The sequence below is a fragment of the Drosophila miranda genome, chromosome XR (genome assembly GCF_003369915.1).
Source record: "Drosophila miranda strain MSH22 chromosome XR, D.miranda_PacBio2.1, whole genome shotgun sequence".
NCBI lineage: Eukaryota > Metazoa > Arthropoda > Insecta > Diptera > Drosophilidae > Drosophila > Drosophila miranda.
In genome coordinates this window covers 42,606,546-42,618,473 of record NC_046674.1, presented here as the reverse complement: position 1 = coordinate 42,618,473, position 11,928 = coordinate 42,606,546, and the positions used below count along the sequence as shown (strand labels likewise).

Below are 11,928 nucleotides of genomic sequence, written 5' to 3'. Positions count from 1 at the left end.
GAGCACTCTCCGCGTCAGAAGTGACGGCCACAGAAACTGCAGGGATGGGATTGATGCTGTTGGGGAGTTGGGTGCTCGAAGGAAGCACATTGCTCGGTGTAAAGAACTCCGGAGCCACCGTTGGCGGATTTACAGACAACGGCGTGGCATGCCTACACGGAAATGCTTCCGATGGATGAAGGTGGGAGGCAGGCGTACAAATCGGATTAGGTTGCAAGAGATTGGTATCATTATGCGGAATTTTCCGTCTAGGCGATTCGCTCAAGAGTTTGAGCCCAAGAAACTGTGATTCAAGGGCAAGAAATTTCTCGTTGAGAGCCACAAATTGTTTCCGGACATCCAGAAACCCAGTTCGAGTCTGTCTCATAAATGTGCGCATTTCGGCCTCAATCTCCCGACAAGCCAGACATGACCAAGACAGGCCCATGCGTTTCGAGATCAGATCATTCAGCCGGCCAAAATTTCCACCACCAGCACATTTTATGTGGGCAAAATTGTCGCACAGCCAGCAGCTAAGAAATGAATCACCAATGATAACACCACCGAATTCACATTTCTTTGCACTACAAACGATTGCCATTATTGACAGCAGTAGAATCACTGTGCACGAATAATAAGAGAACGGAGTGAGATCGCAGGTAAAGTAGGAGAGCAGACAGCAGAGCGAGCCAGACAATCAGCTGCAGCGGCAATAATTCAAAGCAGATGATCCAACGAAGTGCAGAAAACGAGCAGTAAACTCACCAAAGCAGAGACACAAAAGAAAAGTCCACAGAGAGGGAGAGTATAGGCAATCCAGAGAGAGTGAGAGCAACAATGCGAGAAGCCCGCGTATGCTCACGAGAGAGTGTGGGCGATGCAAACGCTGATGCGCGAGAACAGTGCACACCGAAGAAGCGATAACGAAAAGCAGACTGGGCAAAAAACAATAACAAATTGCCTGCACGAGTCCGATGTGTTACGTTGCAATATTGAATTTATATTTAACACTTGTTTACAAACAAAACACTGGTGGTTAACACAAAGTAGAATCAAATTAAAGAGATGCGATAATAAATCAAAACAAAGACACAACAATGTTGTATGATATTTAGGCAAAGGGCGGAGAATGCGGGAGCAAGAAAAAAAAACACAACCGGCTTAAGCAAGAGCTAGAAGCGTTCCAGTATTTTATGAGGAGTGCCGCCCGCTGTTTGTCCTGAGAATTTCTTTATGTCTTAAAATTTCAGCTCCAATTCTCTATCAGTTCCAGGCCACCTTTCCCCAGAAGGCTCACCGATGCCCCTGTATCCAGTAGTCCCATCAGCGTCCTCGGGCCCAACTTCACTCGTGCGAATGGCCTGTCATCCTGACGCATGGCCGAGTGGACTGCTGCACACACCTGGAGCCGCCTCCTCTTGCGCCCCTGGAACCTGTCCCGAGCCCGCTGTGCTCTGACTTCTCCCGTTCGGATACTCTCATCGACTTCGTTTACCATTATCCGATTCCTGTTCGTACTGCCGCTATCTTTCCTTCGGGTATTACAGCTTGGTTAACCTTATATATGGTAGTGTAAATATCCTTATTGCTACTTCTTTCCTTAGGGGTATCTAATTTAGCGTTGGAGGGCCTTTCTATTGGCTGCTTCGCGGCGACGTGGAACTCGACTCCTCCAATTGCGTCGTGCTCCTTTTCGCGTTTCCCGGCCGACATTTAGGGCATTTAGGGAGGATGACCCCGGCCAGCCCGCACTTGTAGCAGAACAGGTTACGCACGGCCGACTCACACTCAAAATAGGTGTGACCCGGCTGAGCGCAATTCCAGCCCTTCAGCTGGGTGCGATCGATTCCGGATTCCCTCGTCCTATGGACAGCATCCAAAGCCTCGGTCTGTTCCTCCGGGTCGTGAGTGTTCGCATCCAATTCATGTACTTTGTGCTCTTCCCTGCGCCCTTTGTTGGCTCCCTATACCCTATTTGGTGGTTCTCTTGAGAGAATTACCCTGGTGGATAATCTAGGTGTTATGTTAGACCCCAAGTTAAAGTTTTCCGAACACATTTCTACCATGGTAAATAAGGCCATGGGCGTGCTTGGGTTTATAAAGAGGTGGTCAAAGGAATTTGACGACCCCTATATAACAAAGACTCTCTATACCTCGCTTGTTCGTCCGATCTTAGAATACGGCTCCTGTGTATGGTGCCCTCAGTACAAAGTACACCAGGACCGTATAGAATCAGTACAGAAAAACTTTTTACTCTTTGCTCTGCGGGGCCTTAACTGGGATGCGGGTGTAAGACTCCCATCTTACTCTAGTAGACTACTATTAGTAAACCACCCATCCTTAGTTAACCGTAGAAAAATGCTTGGTGTGATATTTATGCACAACTTGATAAGGGGTGACATAGACAGCCCTGATCTATTGAGCCGCATAAACTTCACGATTCCTATTAGACTGACTAGAAATTTTATACCGTTGTTCCTTCCACTTTGTAGATCGAATTATTCCTTGCATGAACCGTTTAGGGCCTTATGCTCGGATTATAATTCCCTCTACCATATTATATCCACCACTAATTCTCTTCCTCTTATTAAATTACTAATCCTTACACACCTTTTTAGTAATTAGTAATTGTAGTGGTATTTGTATTTTGATTGCATGCTTAGTCTCTTAGTAAGTTTAGTGCTAATTTTCCTCGAATGTTAGTCTAATAGCTATCTTTCTCGCATGTTCGCGTTCGGTTTGGCTACGCACCGTGCGTCATGCGGCAGCGCCCCTCGGTCGGTTGGGCGGGAGGAGGGCTGCGTTTTGCCTGGGATCCGCGCGTAACAGCCTTCTGCTGGTTTCACACGGGCCACTTGACGGTGCAGTAACTGCATCGCCTCTTGAAAGAAGCAGTCATTGCATATCAACGTCCAAGATCAAAAATTGAATCCCTAATATTGATCTTTATGATCTGTTTTAGATCATAATCCGAGAACGGATTCAGCAATCTCGACCTCAACACCAACATCTCCTGGATGTACTGGTCTGCCGACTCCCCGTGGCGTTGTCGGCGTTCCCTGAGCTCTTGCTCTCGCTCGAACTCTGTCCGACGAACTTGAAACTGCTGCTGGAGACCATATCTCAGATTCGGCCAGTCCGGCATTCCTACCGTCCGAACATGCGTCCAGTACCAATCCCTAGCGTGGCTACTGACCAATGTGTGAAAGGCTTTCAACACCTCCGCCCACGGTACCTGATACGACGTCTGTAGATGCTCCACCCGGAATATGAACTCCGCCACGGGCATCCCCTTTGGATCGCCATCGAAGCTAAGTCCCCATCTTCGTATCTGCCCTTGCTCCTGCCTAGCCTCTCCGAAACTCGATCGATTCCTGTTAGGGTTTACTTTGCGCCCATCCCGTTGAACAGCCACTCCTCCACAGGTCTCTGATCGGCTTGGGTCCTCTGATCGGCCTCCAATGTTCGGTTGTCCACGAACAAGTGCGTTGGATGTGCTTGCTGGCTCGCGGGTGCTGTTGACCTCCTCCCAGACTGGTTGCATTTGATCCCCGGTTCCTTCCATTCGCATCACTCGCCGTTCGCTCCGCTTTTAATGAACCCACCACAGCGTTGATCTCTCGCATGAACTCTAGCATGTCCGCATTGCATTGCATTGCATTGACAATCGCAGCGCTTCCTTTTGCTGCCCGAGCGACGCTCGGTAGGTCTCCTGTGCTTGGGCTAACGCTGCGCTCACGGCTGAGCTTAACTCGGGCGGTAACACCAGGTCCTTACGGGTTCGCTGTTGACCTCCTACTGCACCGGCCTCTGGGTCCTCCTGGTCCGCTGTGCCTCCGGGCTACGCCTTGTCTTTCTCGACCCTATAAAAACCTCCGGGTCACTCATCAACCAATTTTCCTAACGTACTCCTTTCCTTCGTCTATTCTTTATTTACTCGCCAATGCGAATCGCTAAATTTACCTAACTATCTTGGTGAAAAATAAATTGGATTGTTTATTATCTAACTACCCTCCTCCACTAAACACCTAGTACCTGGCTAATTAATCCTAAATACCTTCAATCATAACGAGAAAATAAATAAATAAACAGTGCGATAAATAAATACGCGAATAATTAATTCAATGTTTAGATAACCAAATAAATAAATTTAAATACATAAATCGGTTAATTTAAATGAATAAATTGATAAATCTAAATATATAAATTGATTTAATTAAATAAATAAATAAACACCTACATCAACAATTAATAGCCTAATTAAATACAACACTAAATAACTAAATACTTCCTCTCCCAAACAAAAACTCTTTTTCCGATGACATGCCTAATGCAAACTTTTAAGATTGCTTTCTAACAATGCTAGCGAGGATCGTCAGTCCTCAAAAAAAAAGATGATTTCCCTTTGGGTTTTCTTAATTCGGCTTTCCAATAGTCTGCTAAATCACCAAAAAAAAAAACCTATAATACCCAAAATGCTTCAGAAAAAAATTCACATTTAATTTTTTTGGTGGGATGAGAGACAACTGCATTTATTGTTTTGCCGGTGAGCGGACCACCTTCTTTTCCCCTTGCTATTTACCTTCGCCTACTTTTTCTGAGTGCCAACTCCCTTTGCTGTTTCCTTCCTTAGATCACCGTGGATCCCCAGAATCGGACAACGACGTTAATGCCTCTGGACATAGCCCGGACCGACTCGACAGATTCTCCGGCACCTCTTCCTCTTTTCAGATCCGGACAGCGAACTCCACGAGTCGTACAACGAGGCTACTATCACCTGGTAATACCTGGACCACAACTCGGGACACACACTTCATTCCCTTCTACCTCCGATACATAACTACCATGTCCATTTTCCTCACTTCTACTCCTCTCAGCGGCTACGACGGCTAGGATTTATTCCCGGCTCGCGGACCGGCTGAGTTTCGTTCTACCAGGGTTCCATTTTACACCGGCCTTTAAGACTCGCGTTTAAAATCGATCCTTTTTATTCCAGTTGGGCACCATTTGTTATGACCCACCTCTTTACCACCCTGGCCTATCGTTCCCAGCTAGCTCACGGGGAAGTCAGGTGTGTTTCCGACCCGATAGACCAGGGGACGGATTAACAAAAACAAAAAAAAACATACAAAAATTGTCCTCGTTGGCACTCTCTTCAGCGGGGATATTTGATATTATTATCCATGAGCGTGGTCCCACCCTTCCATGAGCGCCATTTTTTGAATTCGCGCGCTCCCTTTTCATATTCAGGGTCCCGCCCTTCTTCTCGCTCTCGTCCCACCCAACTACCGTTTTCTACTCACTCATGACTACGTTTTACTTTCATATTATATTCATGTTATATTTTCTTATTTATCTATTTTTTTAACAATATTAATTAATAACCTAGATTCTGCCGACGAATACAAATACGGTGTGTGGGGACACAAACGTGTCTCCAGTCGGTGCTCCGTTGGATTCCTTGGTGCCGGTGCTCCGCTGATGGTTCTCGCACCAGGTTTCCGGCCTGGCCAGTACCGGGCTGCTGCTGCCGATGTCCGCCGCTTCCGCTGATGTTGATGCCTGCCGCTGATGTCTTGGTGGGATCTTCGTCTCCACGATCACCAATTTTTTCTTCTTTTTTTCTTTTAGGGCACGTGCGGCCTCCTCTATTTTCCACCGGAAACTCCTCTTTTTATCTTCCTCGTCCCGTTTCGTGTTTTCTCACGCAACTCTGCCACTGCTTCCCAGGATCCACAATAGATGCCGCTGTCTTTTTCTTCTCCAGCCCTGATACCTGTCGGCTCTCTCCAAAACCGCCCATAACACAACACTACCGTTTCCAGGATTACTCCGCCGAAACGGGAGTGCAAAGCAAGGCGGGCTTTTTCAATTAGGGGGCCCCAAACGTAGGCCATCGCCTACTCCTCGCCTTGCTCAACACGAAATTCCGCTTATATATCTCCTGACCCGGTGAGTACCTAATTTCTCGAGCTTTTCGATTATACCTGTTCTTCGCTCCATTGTAGGCTTCATGAGAGTTTCCTCGGACCTCATCTCGGACTATTTCCATCTTATCACTCCTCGCCAAGGGTGACACTTGTGCATCATTTAGGGCGCCCAGTCTGCGTGCCAATTTATAATCTCGGCCGCTAGTAAACATGTGCTGCCCAAACAACACAAAGTATGGCGACGTCCCGATGCCCGTGTGTATGGCACTCCTAGCCACACAATGGATCTCCGTCAGCTTCTCGTCCCAGCGCGTGTGATCCTCACTAACGTACGTCCTTATTACTGCCAGTACTGTCTGGTTCACTCGTTCGGCCGCGTTCGCCTGCGGTGCATAGTTCCCCGACTTCAGGTGCGTTATGTGTAACGTGTAACGCTCGTCTACGCTAGACGGACAGGAGGGGCGATCTGCAAAGGCGGGGCACGCTTTAAATGTTCCGGCTCTAGCTCGTCGGCTTTGGGGTGGTGGTTCTTGCGCGTACAGATCGTCTCCATTTAGCAACACTATCACGCGATAATTTTAACGATTTATTTTCCTAAGAATTGAGCGTGCTGCGACTATACGGTGCTAGAACTACCGGTAGATCGACGAAAAGATAAAAGAAACGCTCCGTAAAGAATAGGGGAGAGTGCAGAAGAGAAGGAAGGAGAAGATGAGGGAGAGAGAGAGAGAGGGAAAGTAGAAAGAGAGTGAAGAGTGAGGGAAAGAGGAGGAGATATCGGTTGCTATCCCACGGATGTCAGTGTGGTAGCTTATTTTGCCCGCCCAACCTATGACCATCTTCCTTGAAACCGGAAGTTTCAGATGGCCCCTTTAGCTAGATCGCGGTTACACGCACGCCGGCACAGAGTTCATCCTTTTGTATCTTTATCTAAATTCCATTATATATTTGTTCGATAAACGATCAAAACTAATATATTCAGCGATGGCATATTTTTCTAATTCTAGAGATCTACAGCGAGTATATGTATATGAGAGATTCTGAGGCGTATATAAAGTGATATGAGGTGGGGTTAATACTTAAGGCGTATCTTAAGGTTAGCAGGGTATTCCTGGCACAAATTCATTCAAATTTTCTTTCAATTCGGTTGCTTGTATACAACTGGCAATATAGGATATAGTGAGGAAAGTGTAAGATTGCTGCTATGCATTAGCGATTTCATCGTAAATTCGTTTCTTATTTACTTTTCGAGAGCTTAGGATTGGGCGCGCCCGCTAGAACCAAACGAAAGTCGCAGGATTTTACTCACGCAATTACGTTTCTCCATCGGCGAAAGATCGATCTTCCGGCAACTGCTGAAATAGAACGTTATCCTTTTTCTTTCGTTTACAATAGTGCTTTCGAGACCTTTGATTTCCCTCAGGCGGGGTTAGATCTAAATCCAATCAATTTCTGTTTTGTTTCGGGTGCTTTTTAGATTTCTTACAATTTCCTCTAAATTCTTTCCAATATTTCATATAAATTCTTAATTAGAACGGGTACAACTAGTATTTAAAGCTAGATCTTAGGAACTTCATTTGTTTGTTCAAAGGAACGATTCTAGAGTCTTATTCATGGGTTCGAGTCTCTGTCGGATTCGACGGAATGGCCTAACTGATATTTAAGCTAAATTTTAGGAGCTTCATTTGTTTGCTCAAAGGAGCGATTCTAGAGTCTTGTTCATTGGTTCGAGTCTCTGGCGAATTCGACCGGATGGCCTGCAGCTCAATTACTTTTTAACTGGGTTGGGCGAATCGCATCGGACTGCCTGCCAAGGAGAGGATAGGCGGGACTGAAATCAGGGTCCGAAGAGCGTATTTATTAATTTTAATTCTGCTGGGCTGCTCTCGGGCCGTGTCTTTCTTCAACACCGGCTTTACTGCGCCATTTTTGAAACACGGACCGAGATCTGGATTCTACGTCGACGAAACTCTATTAATACAGGGGTCTGTTGAAGCGGGAACGGTAGATCGTATTTTCTTTGCAAGTCTTTAGAACATTAAACGTTGCAGGGCTCGAATGCGCCTGGTTTTGCCAGCACAAACTCCTCGCCGGGCGACATGGGCGCCGGTTGGGGACGGGGAGCGGCCGACGGAACGAGAATATCAGCCCACGAGCAGTGGACGCGGTCTCGGCTTGTTGATGCGGCACGTGGAATCTACGGAGCCTCTCGGCGGATCCGGGAAAAACGATGAACCAGTATGCTGACGCCTGCGATTTCCAGGCGGGTCGAAGTACTCCACTTTGCTGGTCACTTTTTGGTGCCGCAAACGTGGGGTGCCTTACGGCGCCTTAGCACGTGTCGCGCTAGGCTGGGGCGCGTAAGGCGGCGTCTTCCCGAGGAGCTGGTCCACAATTTCCGCAGGAAATCTTTTGCTGCGGAAAATACGAGTTACCTCTATTAGATATTCGCCCGGAGAACGGGGATCGACATTTATCTTACCGCAGTGGCGGCGGTATCCGTGGATGTACACAGATTAATCCAGCCTCTGGCGGTTCTCGGGGTTAGAACGCCCACAGAAGAGGTTGCTCCCGCAGAAAACGGCCACACTTATAACCTCTCCGGCACTGTACACACTTTCGACTATATTTAGTGGAATTAGGCGCGGATGTAAAACTTTTCACTGATTGGAAAAAACACGACTCGTCGGCTTGATTATCGCACAGGAAAAGATCGAAGCCGGAAACCTGCTCTGGCCACTTGACATTTGCATGCACTCTTGCATGGGAGGTTACGCCCTCTAGGTTGCCAAATTGGAGCAACCCTGACCTCGGCTGATTTCGATAATTGTCAATCTTGCGGTCAGCTGCCCAGGCAGCTGATCGGCAGGCACCTTCCAACACGTACAAAGGCGATTCATGCCCCCTACAAAGCCCCCCACCAGATCAGACTAGGGTGGTTACATCTCCTAGACTGATACCGCATGAAGCGACTTGTTATTGTCGTATGTCCTTTGCGTGGTAGTTACCCAGCAGGCGTCCTTGCAGATCTTCCAATTCGTAGTAGGAATTACCTATCTTCCTAAGGACACGGGCTTTTAAAAAAGCAGGCCCAAACTTGGCGTTGTAGCCGGACTGAAAACAACTTGGCTTAAAATTTCTTCTAAACCCTTCTTGACCTACTGCGAACGTTACTTCGCTGGACCGTAAATTGTATCGCTGCTCGTTCAGCTTGTGACTTCGTTGCATTTGCTTTCCAGCGCTCTGGCGTACTATTTCAAAGGAATCTTGCTTATCGAACCACATCGATCGATCCTCTAGCATGTTCAATTTTCTTAATAACGAATATGTCGAACCACTCGTAATCATGTGTTGACCGAAAGCTAAATAATACGGAGTCGTTCCTACGCTGGCATGTCTCGCCGATCTTAACGCACACGCTATTCTGTTTAAGCACTCGTCCCAGTTTTTCTGGTCGGGTCGTATGTAAGCCGGATACCAGCAATCACGGAACGGTTTACCCGTTCGGAGGCGTTCGCCTGAGGTGAATGGACTGCCGTCAGGGTGTGCGTTACTTTGAACTGGGTCAAGAGTTATCGGAACGTTTCAGATCGAAACTGCGATCCATTATCGGACACGATAGTTTCGGGTACACCAAATGTCATGAACAGCTCTCCATCGAGGTACTTGACCACCACATCTGCGCTAATTTTCTTCACCGGTTTCAGAAATACGTATTTTGAGAAATGATCGAGCACAATAAAAATGCCAATATTCCCGCTTCTGGACCGGGGATAGGGCCCCAAAAAATCAACGAATAGCCTTTGGAAAAACCGGTGGGTTTCTGGTGCTTTCCCCAACGGAGGTCGGAGAATGCGATTCGGAGCCTTAGTCATTTTACACACGTCACAGGAGTTGATATGCGCCTTGACATCCGAAACCAAACCTGGCCAAAAGTAGTGACGCCTTACGCGTTCGATCGTTTTGTGGATTCCTCCATGAGCAGCTAGCGATCTATCATGCGCTCGAACTAGGATATCCGGAACCAAACTCTTTGGCACCCAGAGCTTCCAAGCATACTCGTCGTGGATTTGCTCTCCAGACAGGTGCTCTGCACGACGGAATACGAAGACGCCGTCAGTTTTCAAATCAGGCAGCTTATCCCTATTGGTTTCTACTCGACTAACTAACTCGGTGTACTCGGGTGACTTGAATTCTGCCGATTCCAGATCCACCAGCGATCCTTCGGGTGATTCCAAAGCAGCCACCATCTCTTCATTAACCCGCGACAAGGCATCAGGAACCACGTTCTGAGTACCTTTACGATGCTCAATTTTGAATCGGTATCTTTGCAATCCCAGTGCCCATCGAGCTAGCCGAGAACTGAGGTCGGTATTAGACATGAGCCATTTTAAGGACGCGTGATCCGTTATCACGGTGAATTCGTGCCCTTCTACGTACGCTCTGAAATTCTTCAGTGATACTATGGCGGCTAAACATTCTTGCTCCGTTACTGTATAATTTCGTTGAGCTTTGTTTAGCTTTTTTGAGACATAAGCGATCGGACATTCGTCCCCTTCTTCAGACAGCTGCACCAGAACTCCCCTACTCCTGTTTTGCTAGCATCACAGTGGATGTAAAACGGTTTCGTGAAATCAGGGCTCCTTAATACCGGGGCTTCGCAAAGGCACCGCTTCAATTCATTGAAGGCTTCTATGGCTTCCTTTGGAAACATAAACTTCCTTTTGGTTGTCATGACGTCGGTCAAGGGCGAGGCGAGTGACGCAAAATTTGGTACGAACTTGCGATACCACCCACACATTCCTATGAAGCTTCTCAGTCCCCTCAGGTTTTTCGGAACTGGGAACTCGGCAATAGCCTTTATCTTGTCGGGATCGGTTCGGACTCCTCCGTCTCCTATTATGTGCCCCAAATACTTTACACGGCGCATGCAGAAATGGCTTTTACTGATGTTGATCGTTAATTTCCCACGCCTGAGTTGCTTAGCCATCTCTAATAGTACTTCTAGATGTCGTTCGAAATTTGAAGAAACTATCAACAGATCATCTAAGTAGATGAACACTTCGTTTCGAAGGTTACAAGGAACTATTTTGTCCATTAATCGTGACATGGTACTGGTGGCGTTGCACAGCCCGAAAGGCATCGTCTTGAATTGGTAAAGGGGACGCCCAGGGACTGTAAAGGCCGTCTTATCCCGGGACTTTACATCCAACGGTACTTGCCAGTACGCATCCTTCAAATCAAGACTGGAGATGAATTCTGCTTTCGGCAAACGGCTCAGGATCCCGTTAATCTGAGGCAAGGGATAAGCATCCTTTTCCGTGAAACTGTTTACTTTCCGACAATCCAAACAGATGCGGATTTTTCCCGGCTTGGAGACCAACACTATTGGCGAGGACCAAGCGCTGTCTGACTCCTCTATTACTCCCAATTGGATCATCCGGTCTATTTCCGAGTACATCGCCTTCTCTACAGCTGGCGAAACAGGGAAATGTCTTTGTTTCACTGGCCTAGCGTTCCCCACGTCGATAACATGTGTTATCAAGTCGGTTTTTCCTAAACCTTCTTGAGCAAATGAGGGATAACACTTCAGAACATTGGATAACTGATCCCTTTGTTTCGGCGTCAGCACGTGCTGTTCAACCCGCTTGTCTCCTGGGTCAACATATCTATTTCGGACACTCGCAACTGACTGGGCAACAGGTCATACAGCTCCCAAAAGTCAATTCCTAGGTATAGATCATGTTTGAGCGAAGGAATTAAGTATAAATCAAGAGACTTCTTCTCGTCTCCATATTCCACGTCCACTCTCATAATTCCCACTATCTCTTGAGCCTTACCATCCGCCGTTTTGGCTTTATCATTGATACGTTTGTATGGTGCATCGGCAAGAACTAATTCCTTAGCCAACTCGCCTCCAACACAACTGATAGAGGCTCCGGAGTCTAACAAGCCATAGACGGTTCGATTGAACAAACGGATTGGTAAGAACGGACGAGGATCCTCTTTATGTCGGAGA

General features: G+C 47.2%; 2 long non-coding RNA genes across 2 annotated transcripts; one reads left to right on the top strand and one right to left on the bottom strand.

The window, feature by feature from the left end:
- Nucleotides 1-1,162: 1,162 nt before the first annotated feature.
- Nucleotides 1,163-1,835, top strand: LOC117186322. The gene is made up of 3 exons (XR_004471431.1): nt 1,163-1,195; nt 1,247-1,517; nt 1,584-1,835. It is a non-coding gene; the product is annotated as an uncharacterized LOC117186322 (long non-coding RNA).
- Nucleotides 1,836-6,830: 4,995 nt separating this feature from the next.
- Nucleotides 6,831-8,505, bottom strand: LOC117186484. Its single transcript, XR_004471545.1, has 2 exons — nt 8,392-8,505; nt 6,831-8,324 (listed from the first exon to the last, which is right to left on the bottom strand). It is a non-coding gene; the product is annotated as an uncharacterized LOC117186484 (long non-coding RNA).
- Between the last annotated feature and the right edge of the window lie 3,423 nt (nt 8,506-11,928).